The sequence below is a fragment of the Alligator sinensis genome, unplaced genomic scaffold (genome assembly GCF_000455745.1).
Source record: "Alligator sinensis unplaced genomic scaffold, ASM45574v1 scaffold370_1, whole genome shotgun sequence".
Classification (NCBI taxonomy): Eukaryota; Metazoa; Chordata; order Crocodylia; family Alligatoridae; genus Alligator; species Alligator sinensis.
This window is the reverse complement of record NW_005842128.1, coordinates 598,986-612,170: the sequence shown is the minus strand read 5'-3', so window position 1 is coordinate 612,170 and position 13,185 is coordinate 598,986.

The following is a 13,185-nucleotide window of genomic DNA, read 5'->3' as shown; positions in this document are numbered from 1 at the left end:
CCCCAGCCTGCAGCTGCAGCCCACCCCACCCTGCGCAGATCCGAGGGCATGCGGCCCCCCCATGCCATCCCAGGATGCGCACAGTGGCGGGATCTGCCCCCCCACATTCTGCCCAGATGAACTACGGCTCCATCCTGTGCCCTGCCATGCCCCATCCTGGTTGGGTAGCACCCGCCCCCACCCCACTCCCTCATTCACCGCAGGGGCCTTGATCTGCCCTCTTCCCCTCCACCACAACAGACTTACCAGCTGGATGCAGGGCTCCAAGCTGCCAGGCTGCTTCTCGGAAATCGGATCAGTATCGGCCGATATGCCTCCTTAAAAATCAGCTGTTGGTATCAGCCCCCAAAATCTCTATCAGTGCACCCCTGTTTAGGACTCAAGGACTTATACCATTTGGCTTTCTGTTTTCCAGCCAATATACAAAAAGCATCACAATGATGTAGTTGGTATGACTCTATCTCTGTCTGTGATACCAACCATACCAGAAAACCAGACCACTTGTCTGTATCAAAGATACATTTCATTTTCTTTTTTAAAGAAAAGCGTTGTTTGGGGTGCATCTGAATGGCTTTGTGCTTTCTTTTTTGAGGGAAAAATAGAACGAAAATACACGTCCTGGCCAGGAAGCAGTGGATTCTGAACAGGTTTCTATCAAAGAGGCTTATAAGTTGTTGCCTTTCTAAAGCTTGTTTCTTAAACCTGTGAGCCTTACCTAAAATGGCATCCTCCATGAGCTTTTTGCTAGAGAACAAAGGCTGCAGTCCCCTTCAGTTGTGTGTAAGAAGCTGTTGATAGAAAGATGGATATAGCTTTCAGAAAGAGTTATGATAGTGCTTCTCACACTCCAACTGCAGCAATGTGCTCAGCCTGTGCTTCCAGAGCAATTATGGTTTGACTTAATGATTTAAGAGGAGACTCTGGGCACAGAGAGAATGAAAAAGCATTTGATTGGATTTCTCTTGCAGTGAGTTTTGTGTGATGCATCATTGATGTCTCTTCTCCGTTTGTAACCAGGAAAAGAGCACTTGGGATTTCACTTCGCAGTCAGGAATCAGCCCACTATGTTCACAATCAGAGCTTTCTGGAAAGGGACAAGATGCAGGCTTAATGAACTTAAAAAGGAGAAAAAAATAAATGTGGAGTTTGCCTATTAATGAGTCACAATCAGTGGAACAATCCTATGTTTTATAGCTTCAGTGCGCAATAAACATTTCCCAGCTAGCATTGTAGTGCTGCCTCGAGATATCACACTATATATTTTTCCGTTGTTGAAAGAAAGAAAGAGTTTCTTTCTTTTTTTTAAATTTATGGCTTTTGGCCAGTTCTGAATATGAGAGGATCAGCCTTCTACTGCCAGGTTACTCTGTGTTTGAGGAGGAGGAAGAAGAATGTCACTGGGATGCATTTCCAGTTGTATATTTACCCAACGTGGGCATATCAGCCACATACAGTAAGCCAGAAGCATTATTGGGGCAGGGCAACCAGGGCACCCTGCTTAAGTTGAACAGGGGCAGGAGAGAGTAGCTGCCCTTGGCAACCCAGAGTCACTGCTGCCCCTGGCCCTCACTGCTTTGTCAAGCCTAAAATAATAGGGAATGTTAGGATTAAAAGTTAGGAGCCCACGTACACATGGCATGTCAGGGATGTCAACATATGCAGCATATATCTGGCAGCAAAGGGCATTTGGAGGGGACAGCTGGAGTGCCTAGTGTTAGTCTCTGTGGTGTGCTACTAATATGGTAGTGGGTTCATTGGCTGAAACTGGCTTAAGATAAATCTGGTTGAATGTCGTATCAGACTTAACTGATTTGCATCAAGCCAGTTTATGAAACTTCTGTCCCAGACTCCTCCTTGGTTCAAGTTAAATCAGAGTCTACCAGCATCCCAGCATTTTGCATTCCTGGGCTGTGCTGGGCTGTCTGATTGAGCAGAGCAGGGTTGGCTCCGCTCCTCTGCTCCTTAGCTGGAGAAATGAGGGCTGTCTGACAAGGGGGCGATGCAGCCCAGTCTGCAGGGGGGGGGGACTGCCCCCCCCCAGCAAATCCCAGCTGGGATCTGGGACAGGGGTTAAACATCCCTTCTCCCGCTCAAACTTACTCCCAGCTGCAACTGTGGACTACAAATCTCAGAGACACCTGTAGGCAGGAAGAGGAAGTGATGGGCAACCCTGCAGAGTGCAGCTGTTGTAAGCCTGGACTGCAAATCCCAGAGACCTCAGGGGCAGCAGGAAGAGGAAGTGAGCACACAGTCAGAAAGGCATGCTGTAGTGCCCCCCCTGGCTTCTGGCCTGAGCCACTACAGGCATGTGGCTGCATTGCCCGAATCACAGGTAAATGTCTCTTCACTTCTGTTTCAATTTAATCTGTACATTTTAGACTAACCTGCGAAAACTGAATAGATTCAGCCTCAGGCTTTTCTACTGTCCTAGCCTAGAAGTTCAGTGTACATAAACCACTTTCAAAATAGCCCAAACCAGTTTAAGGTAAACCTGAATGGATATAGTATCAGACTTAACTGGTTTAGATTAAATCAGTTTATTGAACTGCTGTCCCAGATCCCCTCCAGATTCAAGTTAAATCAGTTCCCCAGCATCCCAGGATGCTCTGCACCTCACCCACAAACCCCCACCTCGCAGGGTGGCTGGGCTAGTCTTTGCCCAACTTATCTGCTTCAACTGAGCAGGGAGGTGTGCTCTCAGCCATGCTCCCCACCCCCCGGCTTCTGGCCTCAGCCCTTGCAGGCATGTGGCTGTATTTCCAGAATCAAAAGTGCATGTCTGTTCATTTGCTTATCAGTTCAATCTTTGCAATTTAGACTAACCTGTGAAGATTGAATTAATTCAGCCTTGGGCTTTTTGACTGTTTGTACTTAGCCACACAGACCTTGCCATACAAGGTCACCCCACTGCTTTCCCTAGCATCCATGCCTGCACATGCTTAGGTCCTGGCTCTCAGGCCAGGCCTCTCCTTGGCTGGTTCTGACAAGACCTCTTGCTCACTCCCAAAGAAATATCTCTGCCCCACTGCAGCACAGAGCCTTTGCTAAGCTTCCCCTAGTCAAACTCCTGTGACTTGCTATGGGGTTTATAACCTCCCTCAAACTGACAGGTGCAGCCCATAAGAGACTGGCCAGCAACCCGCTGAGGCTCTTATATCATTCAGCCAAGCTGTGCATATCCCAAGCATCCTTCCATTCTACAGTAAACCCATTTTACGGTAAAACTCTTTTTGGGGGAAGAAACATCCAAAATTTTTTTTAAGACCAGCGCACAGCCCCTCTCTGACTAATTGCTCTTCAAAGATCTGGTGTATGAGCGAGTGCAGTGACCTGGCTAGCGTGTGGCATGCTATTGGTTTCGGCTGGATGGAACGAACCTAGAGCTCATGCCACTTGCTGGGTGGTTAGTTCTCATGCCTGGCATAGACAAGCCTATTCTGCTGTTTTGCAGTGGATGGCCAAGCCCTTCACCCCTCCATGCGGTGTCACATGCTGTTAGTCATCAGACCTGTTGTGGGGCAGGAGCTGTCAGTCCGTGACAGTTGTTGTTATTGAAAGGTAAGGTGGAGAGAGTGGACAAATGTATTTTCAGTCGGTGAGTCATGCTCCTCTCTTCAGCTGCTCTTTGAAAAACATGGCCCAGATTTATGTGAAGAGCCCAGAGCACAAGGTTATGACATTGCTTCTGTAGGGGCCTAGCGCTATAGCTTGACCAGCGCTGCACCTGGCTGGTGTTTGCATGAAAAGGGCATCATCGTTCTTTGCCAAGCTGTTAATGGACGATGGTGAGTGCCTGTTTCAGGACTTGGTTAGGCTTTTATTAGGTTTCTTATCTGATATACTAGAGCAGGGGGCTTGTCTGTTTTATTTTCCTGGCTGGTTATGACTTCAGATTTCTTGGAAGTAGCACATAAGCAAAAAGAAATAGCACCGCTAGTTCATTCCCCTCCCCTTCACACACACTGAAATGCACAACAAAACGACTGCCTTCGGAGGAGAGAGGGACAACACTGGCGGGGCTCTAGCACCCCCTCCCTTTGTGTCAGAGCAATTAACAGCAAGAGCATGAATGCAGAGGTGGCTGGGCCTCTGCTGCTGGTTGTGGCACCAAGCCGGCAGTGGTGGCAGCTGCTACCACTTTAGCAGTGGGAGTCCCATGCTCGGGCTTCCTGCAGACTGGTGCCCTGTTCGCTCTCTCCTGCTCCCCGCTCCCCACATCCCTAGTGGCTGTAGGACTGCAGGGGCCCAGGAAGGCTGGGGGAGCACCATACTGCTCCTGCCACTTGTCCCTGACCTGGTGTGGCACTGCCCTGCGTGGCTCCTGTGGCCAGGCAGTGGGGATCCCAATTCCTGCTTATATTTGGTGCCTGGGGCAGCTGCTGCACTTACCCTGTACTGGTCATCCTACCAGGAAGGGGTGGGAGCTCTGGGAAATCACTTCTGTTTCTGGTGCTGCAGCGTTCCTTGGGGCCACTGCATGCACTGTAGTGATACGAGTATTAAGTCTTTGGATGTCTGAATTTTTGACTGCGGACTGTTCTGAATTGTGTCTCGTGCGTGTCAGAAATGAGATGAGTGTAGTGCCAGCTAGTACAGTCAGACTAGGGGGCCTTGCGCTTCTGGCTGTGGGCAGGCTTGGGTTGTCAGAGCTGTACCGCTGTAGCTCAGTTGTGCCTTCTGTCCACAGCATGTTGCATGTTGGCGGCGTGCTGCCAGGCTGGGCGGGGGCCCAGCTCTCTGGCACTGCTCCCGGCTTTTCTGGATCATTATCAGACTAGACTGTGGGATAACTCCAGGCGGCTGGGGGAGCTGCGGGAGGAGGGAGTCAACTTGGCTCTAATGACAGTGCCATTTCCAAACTGATCTCTTAGCACAGGGGTGACTTAGATGGCAATGGAGAGTGTGGAGAGGAGGAAGAAGAGTGACTCCAAGAGGCAGCCAGATATCTCAGCTGCCTGTTCAGTTGGTCATGTTTTCTGCAGCAAGTTAACTATCAAGCCCATCTGTCTGGATTGAGTGTCCAGAACCCCAGGTTGCAAATCAAGAGGACATTTCTTCTAAATTAATAAATGGCTTGCTTTACTCTTCTGCCTGAATTTCAATTATGGCCAAAGCTACAGTGACCAAAAGCTACAGGCCTTGCGGTATTTCTTTTGCTGCTCTAACAGTCCTTCCCAAGGCATCAGCCAGGCATCATATTTAAACAGCTTCAGAGTGTCTCCAGCATGTGGAATTACAGCTTATTTTTAGGTACATCTGTGAGACAAATCCTGCTTTCCCAGCAGCTTTATACTATTGACTTGTCTGCTATCGACTTGTGGAGGGTTAGTCCCGATTCATACTAGTGGGAGAGAAGAATCTGGCCTATATTCCTGTAGTAAAGGCCCTTTTAAAATAGACTCTTATTTCTCTTCAAGTCTGTGGAGCTGCTGCTGTGTTATCAACAATTATTTATCCCCTTTTAAGTGAAAATTATCAGCAAAGCAAGATCCTGTTCTTAGTTTTAGCTCCTTGATCTGTATTTGCAATTCCTCAAACATTCTTCACATAGTTTGCCAACAGCGTCAAGGAGCCGTGGGGCTTTTCTGTTCCTGATGGTCGGCAAAGCCTGGTGAGAGCAAAAGAACCACATTCACAGCTCATTTCCTTCTCGTTCTGTTTCTTTCTTCAATTTTCAAAATTTCACTCAAGGATTTTCCTTAAACGAGCCTTAATCAGGGCCTACAATACTCTGGATCCTTCAGCCTTCCAGAAACGGATGTGATGACTATAAATTATAAAACTCCTGCAAGGTTTTGGAAGGTCAAAGGTAGATTTATTTTTAAACCAACTTTAATCTTACTCTTCCCCCATAAGAAACATTTGAACCATTAGCTGCTTCTCACAGCTGGTCAAACCTTTCCACTTCTAAATTTCTTTAATGTAAACCATTAGGGTAAGGCATTTCTGTTTTTGAAACGTGCCCTTTTTAATTTGATTTACTAAAGCATTTGGAAAACATATGTAAAGCTCACATATGTGCACTCACTCAGGAAAGCTAAAATTGGCTGGGTAGCCTGTAACTTCTGGTAGCAAATCCCAAGCATATTTCATATATTCAGTCACCTGGAAGCTGGAAAAGCAAGCAAGCCAAGAGCTGTGCGTCTTACTCCACCTAAAGGAAGCAGGAGGCAAAAATCTCAGCTCCTCCCCATTTTAAGGTGACCGGCTCAGGGGATAATGATAGAGCTGAACTGTCTCTTAGGGCTCACATGCCAAGGAGCCCTAACTGTGGCTCTTTCCACACGTATAAGGATGGGAGAGCAAAGCCTTCCAGGAGGGGTACGCTGCCCTTTTCTCACTGAAGGGGGGAGTCTTTGCAGGTTTGAGCCCCTGCAAGCGTGGACTTGGCTGAGCTGGGAGATGGACATCCTCCTTTTACTTCTCTCTTCTGTCCTTCCCTCCCCCCCACCCCGCTTCCATCCTCCCTGAAGCAGCAGTAGGAAGCAAATATAAGTAGAGGGGGGCATTCACACTTCTCTGCGGAGCCCTTCCTTGCTCCACAGTGACGTCTTGTAAGCATGCTCTTGTCTCCTACTGATGGCTGGTGACCGTCTCCCCCACCAGGGACTTGACATAACCTGGGGCACTTCTATGCTAGATGTTATGGCGCCCCAGTGATGTGCTATGGCGCCGCAAAACCATGAAGCTGCTGCTACGTCGCTGTAGTAAAGCACACCCTCGTTATAGTGCATTGCTACAGCGATGTAGCGACCAAATATAACCATGCACGGCCAGCACAGTGCAGTGCATGAAAAGGAAGTACTCAATGATGCCGTGGTAACAAAGGTGCCGTACAGCCATGTGTAGACGTGCCCGTAGCGTCGCAGGGTAGGACTCTTAGGGCCCAAATTCTATTTTACCTAATGCATTTGATGGTGGAGAATCTCTGCCATCCCACAAGGCAGGTGAGCTAACGACGAGGGCCGGGGAGAGCATTGTACGTGCGTGCGTGGTCTCACTTTCTGGAAGGAACGTTTGAGACCTTGAGGCTTGCTGTGACCAATCCACCCTGCCTGAGGTCCTCTGTCCAAACACGGGACACGCACTTTCCTGTTAGAGCTGCTGGGTCTCGTCTTCCACGGGACCTCCTGCATCGAGCAGCACTGTAACGAGGACTGTCGGACAAGGGTTGTTCCAGATGGGGCAGCCTGGGTCCGAATTCCAGTTCTACCAGGAAGGAGTTTCAAGCAGGCCAAGCACTGGGTGATGAGACCTGCTTTCTGCCCCTCCAAAGTACTTTATCCCATTTTCCTAATAACTCTACAGTGCCAAGTGCACAACCACCACTGAAACAAGTGCTTGCCCCACTTCCCTCCCACCTACCCACCACCAGGGCAACATCCACCCTCCTGCCCCAGGACACAGTTAGGCTGTAACTTGCTTATCTTCCCCCTAGCATAAGGATGCTTTTCTTCTTGGCTACCTGATGGGCAAGCCTCAGCAGTGATTTGCTTTTATCCCTGCCCAGCCTGTGGCCTAGTAATTAGGCTGCTGTTTGGTGAGGTGGGAGACCATAGGGGAAGTGTGCCTAGATCTTTAGTCCCTCTCATCTCTCCTGTGCTGGACAGGCTCATTAACTACTGGGCACCAGCCTGCTCATTTCAGTTTGTTCCAATCAATCACTAGTCACATTTTTTTCATTGACTAGTTTTGGGGGTATATATTGTGTCCACAGTGACAATGAATCATGAGGGGTAAATGGACTTAGACACTTCTGGGGCAGTAGTGAATCATTTCCAAGCTTATGCAATTGGGACAAACCTAGCAGCGTGGAGCGAAACAGTAGCTGTATGAGGCATTGAGGCAAGTACAGAAGATTCAGGCTATTATTTGAGATGAAGTACCTTGCATCTTAGATGCCTAAAGACCATGCAAGTGACACGTGGGTCTTGGCAGCGACATACCTTCTACCCCTCGGTGTCCCTGACGGAACGTAGGGCTTCCAAGGGATCCGGCAAGAACGATGTCAATCCTCGATTGCTTTGGCCCGGTAAGGAGGCCTTGGGTAGCCCAGCAATGCAAGAATTCAGGAAGCACTCCAAAAAGGACCCTCGCAGAGCTTTCTGGCCCAGACTGCTCAGCTACTTGTTTAGCACAGCGATCTAACTGGTTATGTACCCACCTTACAGTACTTTCATCATGTGAGCATTCACTAACAATGACTGTAATGGCCCAAATGATTTTAAATTCTGGGAAACCTCAGCACACCAATCTTTCCTATCATTACTCCAGATCCAGTAATGACTCTTCTCCAGAAGTTAGTTTGCCTTGGTTTCTCTGTTCAGTGCACTCAGACTGCTCACCTGCTTTGCTGGTCTTCAGGCATTCAGCAGCATCAGTGTCTCATATGGGTATGGACCTACATAAATCATGGCACGACAAAGGGTTTTTTACAGCCCACTCAGTGCGCAGAGCCAATTTTATGGGCATTTTACAGTGGCCCCACCCCACGCTACCGATTGGTCAAGGAGCCCTGGCGGCCCTGTCCCTCACTGCTGATTGGTGCCGAAAACACTTTTGCTTTTCTGACTGGAGCCTTCACTTAGTCTACATCACCGGCTTAGCCTCTCAGTAGCTCTCACTCAACGTGCTGTCCGGCTGCAGTGATTGGTGCACTTTCTTTGCCTTCTGGTAAGCATTTTTTTTGGGTTGATTCTGTAGGAAATCATGGCCAATGCCATTTTTCACGATGATCATGGAGACTGACATTTTTTGCAGTTTCCGCAAAAATCATAAAACCGTGATTTAAGTAGGTCCCTACCTACAGGCAATATGCTGTTGGACTTCTCTAAGACTTAACCACATCACCATCAATGACCACATTGATAGGAGAGAACATGAGTGCAGTAGGGGCTCAATGACAAGGACTGAAGAAAAAAATTACAGCCTAAGATTCAGGCAACACGCTTTTCAAAAAAAAGACCCCAGGGTAGTAAATACAATGTATTCAGTTCTAAATAGTGTGGCACCAAATAATTCTTGCTAGGTATCTTCTTTATGACTGATGCGATTATATTTACACAAATCCAAGACAACTTTAAATTTAAGATGATGCCACCCTCCTTCCCCCATTAGATTCTATACATGGAAAATTATAAATTTGTTACCTTCTGCAGCAGCTCTCTGACTCCAAGGCAGTCAGTGGCCCCAGACAAGCAGAAGAAGCAGTAGCAGCTCTGAGCTTGGCTAGGTAAGGGCTGGAGCTGAAGACAGGGAGGGGGCAAGTGGCTGCAGGTGGAGGAGCAGGTGGTGGGGCAGGCCACAATCCCTTCCTGCTGCACACTCCTTCCCATGCTGCATAAGTCAACCTGGCCCAGGGCAGCTCCGAGCCAGTACTTGAATCTTAAGATGAGACTTTTTCTCTCCCATGTTGATTGAAGGAGAAAAAACCCCCAAAACATTGATTTGAGGTAATGTTCATCTAAAACCTTCAGGCATTGTCTGTCCTGACCTGCCTAAAGTCATATGGTAGGATATGATTTCCTTGCATGAAATCCTTGAGTGGTAAACTAGTGGTAACACCTGGATTTGAGAATCCTGAAACTATTCACTTGCTGTTCAGTTTACCTGGTTTTGTAGCACCTTCATAGAAAGAAAGCGGGAATTTGTGTTTCATGGTGTAATTTTAAAACGAAAACCTGTACCACAAGTTACACAAAGGACTTTTAAGGTGCCAAATGGGTCTGGGAATCCAGTGCCTCAAGCTATGTTATAAAGGGAATATAAGTACCCAAGGGAAGTTTGGTGTCAAAGCATGAGCTCCACAGACATCAGCAGGACGTCACCTGCACTACCCAATAAGAGAGGTATTAGTATGTTAAACCTCTCTCAAGGAATTAGATACCCGACTCTAGCCTGCAGAGGTGCTCTCTCCACTTGACAGTCACAATCCCAAACCCTCTCCTGAACTTAGGTGACTGTGCCAGCTCCTTCTCAAAGAGCACCGTGAACTACCTCCTTTGACCCAGGAGCCCAGTGGTTGGAGTACTTGCCCCGGATGTGAGACACCTAGGTTCCATTCCTGTGCAAGGGACACTCTCTCCACTCGTCTATGGAGTGGTTGCTCTCCTCCTGTGTGTGGAATAATTAACTATTAACTCAGTGGGCAAGAAGCTGGCCCTCAAACCCAGTAATGGAGACACTCACCTGAAAAGGGGGAGCTCTGAATTCTCTCTTTGCTATAATGACAACTTATTTTATGTAAAGGAATTTTTTTTAATAGACACTATATGTGCCTCCAGGATTCGGCTGCTGCTGAATAAAGGTTTTGAGGATCTAAATTTTGGATTTAGGAACCTACAATAAGAGGAAGTTGACACATAAATGCCTATGTCCTTTTGTGGGGATAAGTTGTTAGTTACTGATCATGCAGAATCTGATCCTTGGTTCTTTTAAGAATCCTTTTACTAAATATCTGGTTTCTGTAGAAACATATATGCAATGTGGCGCACAATGATGGCTGAAAATGTCCACTTTGATTATGCCATGTGCCTATTCTGGGTCACAAAGACCTTTTCTGAGACTGTGATTTTTCCATTCTTCTTTGTTACAGATACCAGATTGTGTTTCTACTGAATCCAGCACTTTGCTTCAGTTTACATCCAAACAGATGAATTTTCCTTGCAAACATAGTAAAAGAGCACCACTGGAACAATGCTTATATGTAGCTCCCCTTAGTCTAATGTAACTCTAGGCTGAATTACTATTTGATGAAAAACATTGATAGATATTTTCCTAAGAGACATGTGCTTTAAAGATATCCTGAAGTAGGAAAAATAAAATAGTATGTTAAAGTATGCAGATTTGCTGGATATCAATGCAATATGCCAGATTAACAAGAAAGACTTCCACAGTAAGGTTTTTTTAAATACATTTATTAACCAATGTTAACACATTAAATGACTATATATTGCTAGTCAGAGCAGCTTACAAAATGCCAGAATGCATCATAGAACTGGACAGCCACAATGAATAATTACAATGTGCATAGTGGCTAAGCTCAACACTTTAATATAGCTTTATGATTTGCAGAAAAATTAATTTTTAAATCATGATTCCTAAAACAATCAATTGTAATTTTACCTAAAACTTATACAAAACCAGGCCACAATCTCTTTTTTTGTTTTTGTTTTTTTTTGTTTTTTTTTTTTAAAACACACAGTTTTCACGCTGTAGTAACTTGGAAATGTGCAACCGTGTCAACAGAGACAAAAAAGCCAAAGTAACACGAACCTTACTTTCATGCAGCTATCAGTTAAATATTACATATTCTGGAATGATTTTACACCAAAAATATTTCCACAATAACTTGCTTTCATAGGGGTGGATCGAAGTTTTGGAACTCGTAAAGTAATCTAACAAGATTTGTTATTTTTTTTTAGTTGTGAAGTGTTTTACAGTCACAACACAGAGGCGACATAAGTTAATTACACGTCAGGCAATAACGTAGTTGTGGTAATGCAAGTTGCCATTTAGTTACTATTATTTTCAATCAACTTACCATATGGTTTTGCAACCTACTGGGTATTAATTGGCAGTATCTAGTCAATTAACTTGTACCACCACTGTAAGTAAAAAGATCAGGATTTCAATGGCAGTTCACAGAAGTCTTGGTCATACTTCAATTTTTGCAATGACCCTGACAAATCCTAGAGAAAACTTTTTAAAAGGCTTTCCTCTTGATTCTTCAGCTTCCATCTTTCCATCATGTAATTGCTTTCAATAAATACCAAAGATCGAAATAAATATTTACAAATTATTCTTCTAATGTCTCAAAAAAATAGCTGGATGATAAATGGGCATTTGAATTAGTCTAAGACCAACTTTTGAAAGAAACTAAAATGCTGGACAGTTTAAAAGAAAAAGCTGTTTAAGTAAGCTTTACACCTATTTAAAAATTGTCTCTGAACATGGATGCAATTCATATAACTATATATAAAACAAAGAAAAAAAATCATTTTTCAACTATCGATCCATTCCTATTGGTAATGCTTCTTAATCCAGACATTCCGCAAAATACAGACTTTTTACAAATCACGGCATCTTTAATACAAGAAAATTAACATGCATTATTCTTCATTCTGAGTACAGTGATGGAGCTCATTAATAGGCAATGACCCATTACTACAAACATAACGGCTTCTGTGAAACTTAAGTGCTTTTTCCTTTTATTATTAAGTTACAATGGAATAGGTGACACCAGATAATAGGCAGCCCAATGACATTGGAGGGGGGATGGTTGAAGGAAGGGGCGGGGGAAAGCAATAAAGAAATTTTTATGCCTCATCTAGAATTCCATGTATGAATAAAGGTAGTTTTTTTGGCTTTTGTTTTTCTTCTTACAAGCACTCATGTTAGGACAAAGATGAAATGTGCAAACTTTAAAATTTAAATATTCATTTTCTCTAAGATCCAGCTCAGTAAAAGATTACCCCAGTTCCCTGCGATTTTAAACTACAAGATCAAAGCTAATATTTTGTTATAAAAGTTATATATTGAAAAGAAATAATGAAAATAAAACACGATTGGGAAATATTTAAGAAAAAATATGCAGGACTAGCACCTGCTGTGTCAACCCTGTTCCCTAAATTCAATCATATACCCACTGGTATAACCAATAGATAATGCCTTTAAACAGTAAAATTAAGCTGAACAAAACCAGCTCAACAAGGTTAAGAAATAAACATTACATCAAGGTAGTATGCTTTTTTTTCTGAAACAGTTCTGTAGTTCTTACATTCAGATCTAGTTTTTAAATGTTCCTTTCGTTAAACTCACGTGGCTTTTCTTTTTAGATCTGGTTTTTTTGAAGGTTAAAATCTCTGTAAAACCTAAAAATGTTTTAAAATTTGCTGAAAATGCAACAAATCCTCAAGTTTTAAAATTATTTAAAGTAACCCGCTCCTTCAGAGGTTAGACAGATTTTTACCCACAACATTTTGGAGGAGCGTTAAACAGAAGATTGAAATCATTGTGCAAAATTTCTTTTTGAAAAGCGTTTAAAGGCTGGTGCAAAATGGGAAGCAAATTCGAAACAATTTTGGCTTCTTGGAAACAAAAACCGCTGTGTCTGAGAATAGCAATCATCGGGGTGGTCTGCAAAGAGAGCAGCAGCGCCTTCATCTTTTTCTACGGCAGGTACGT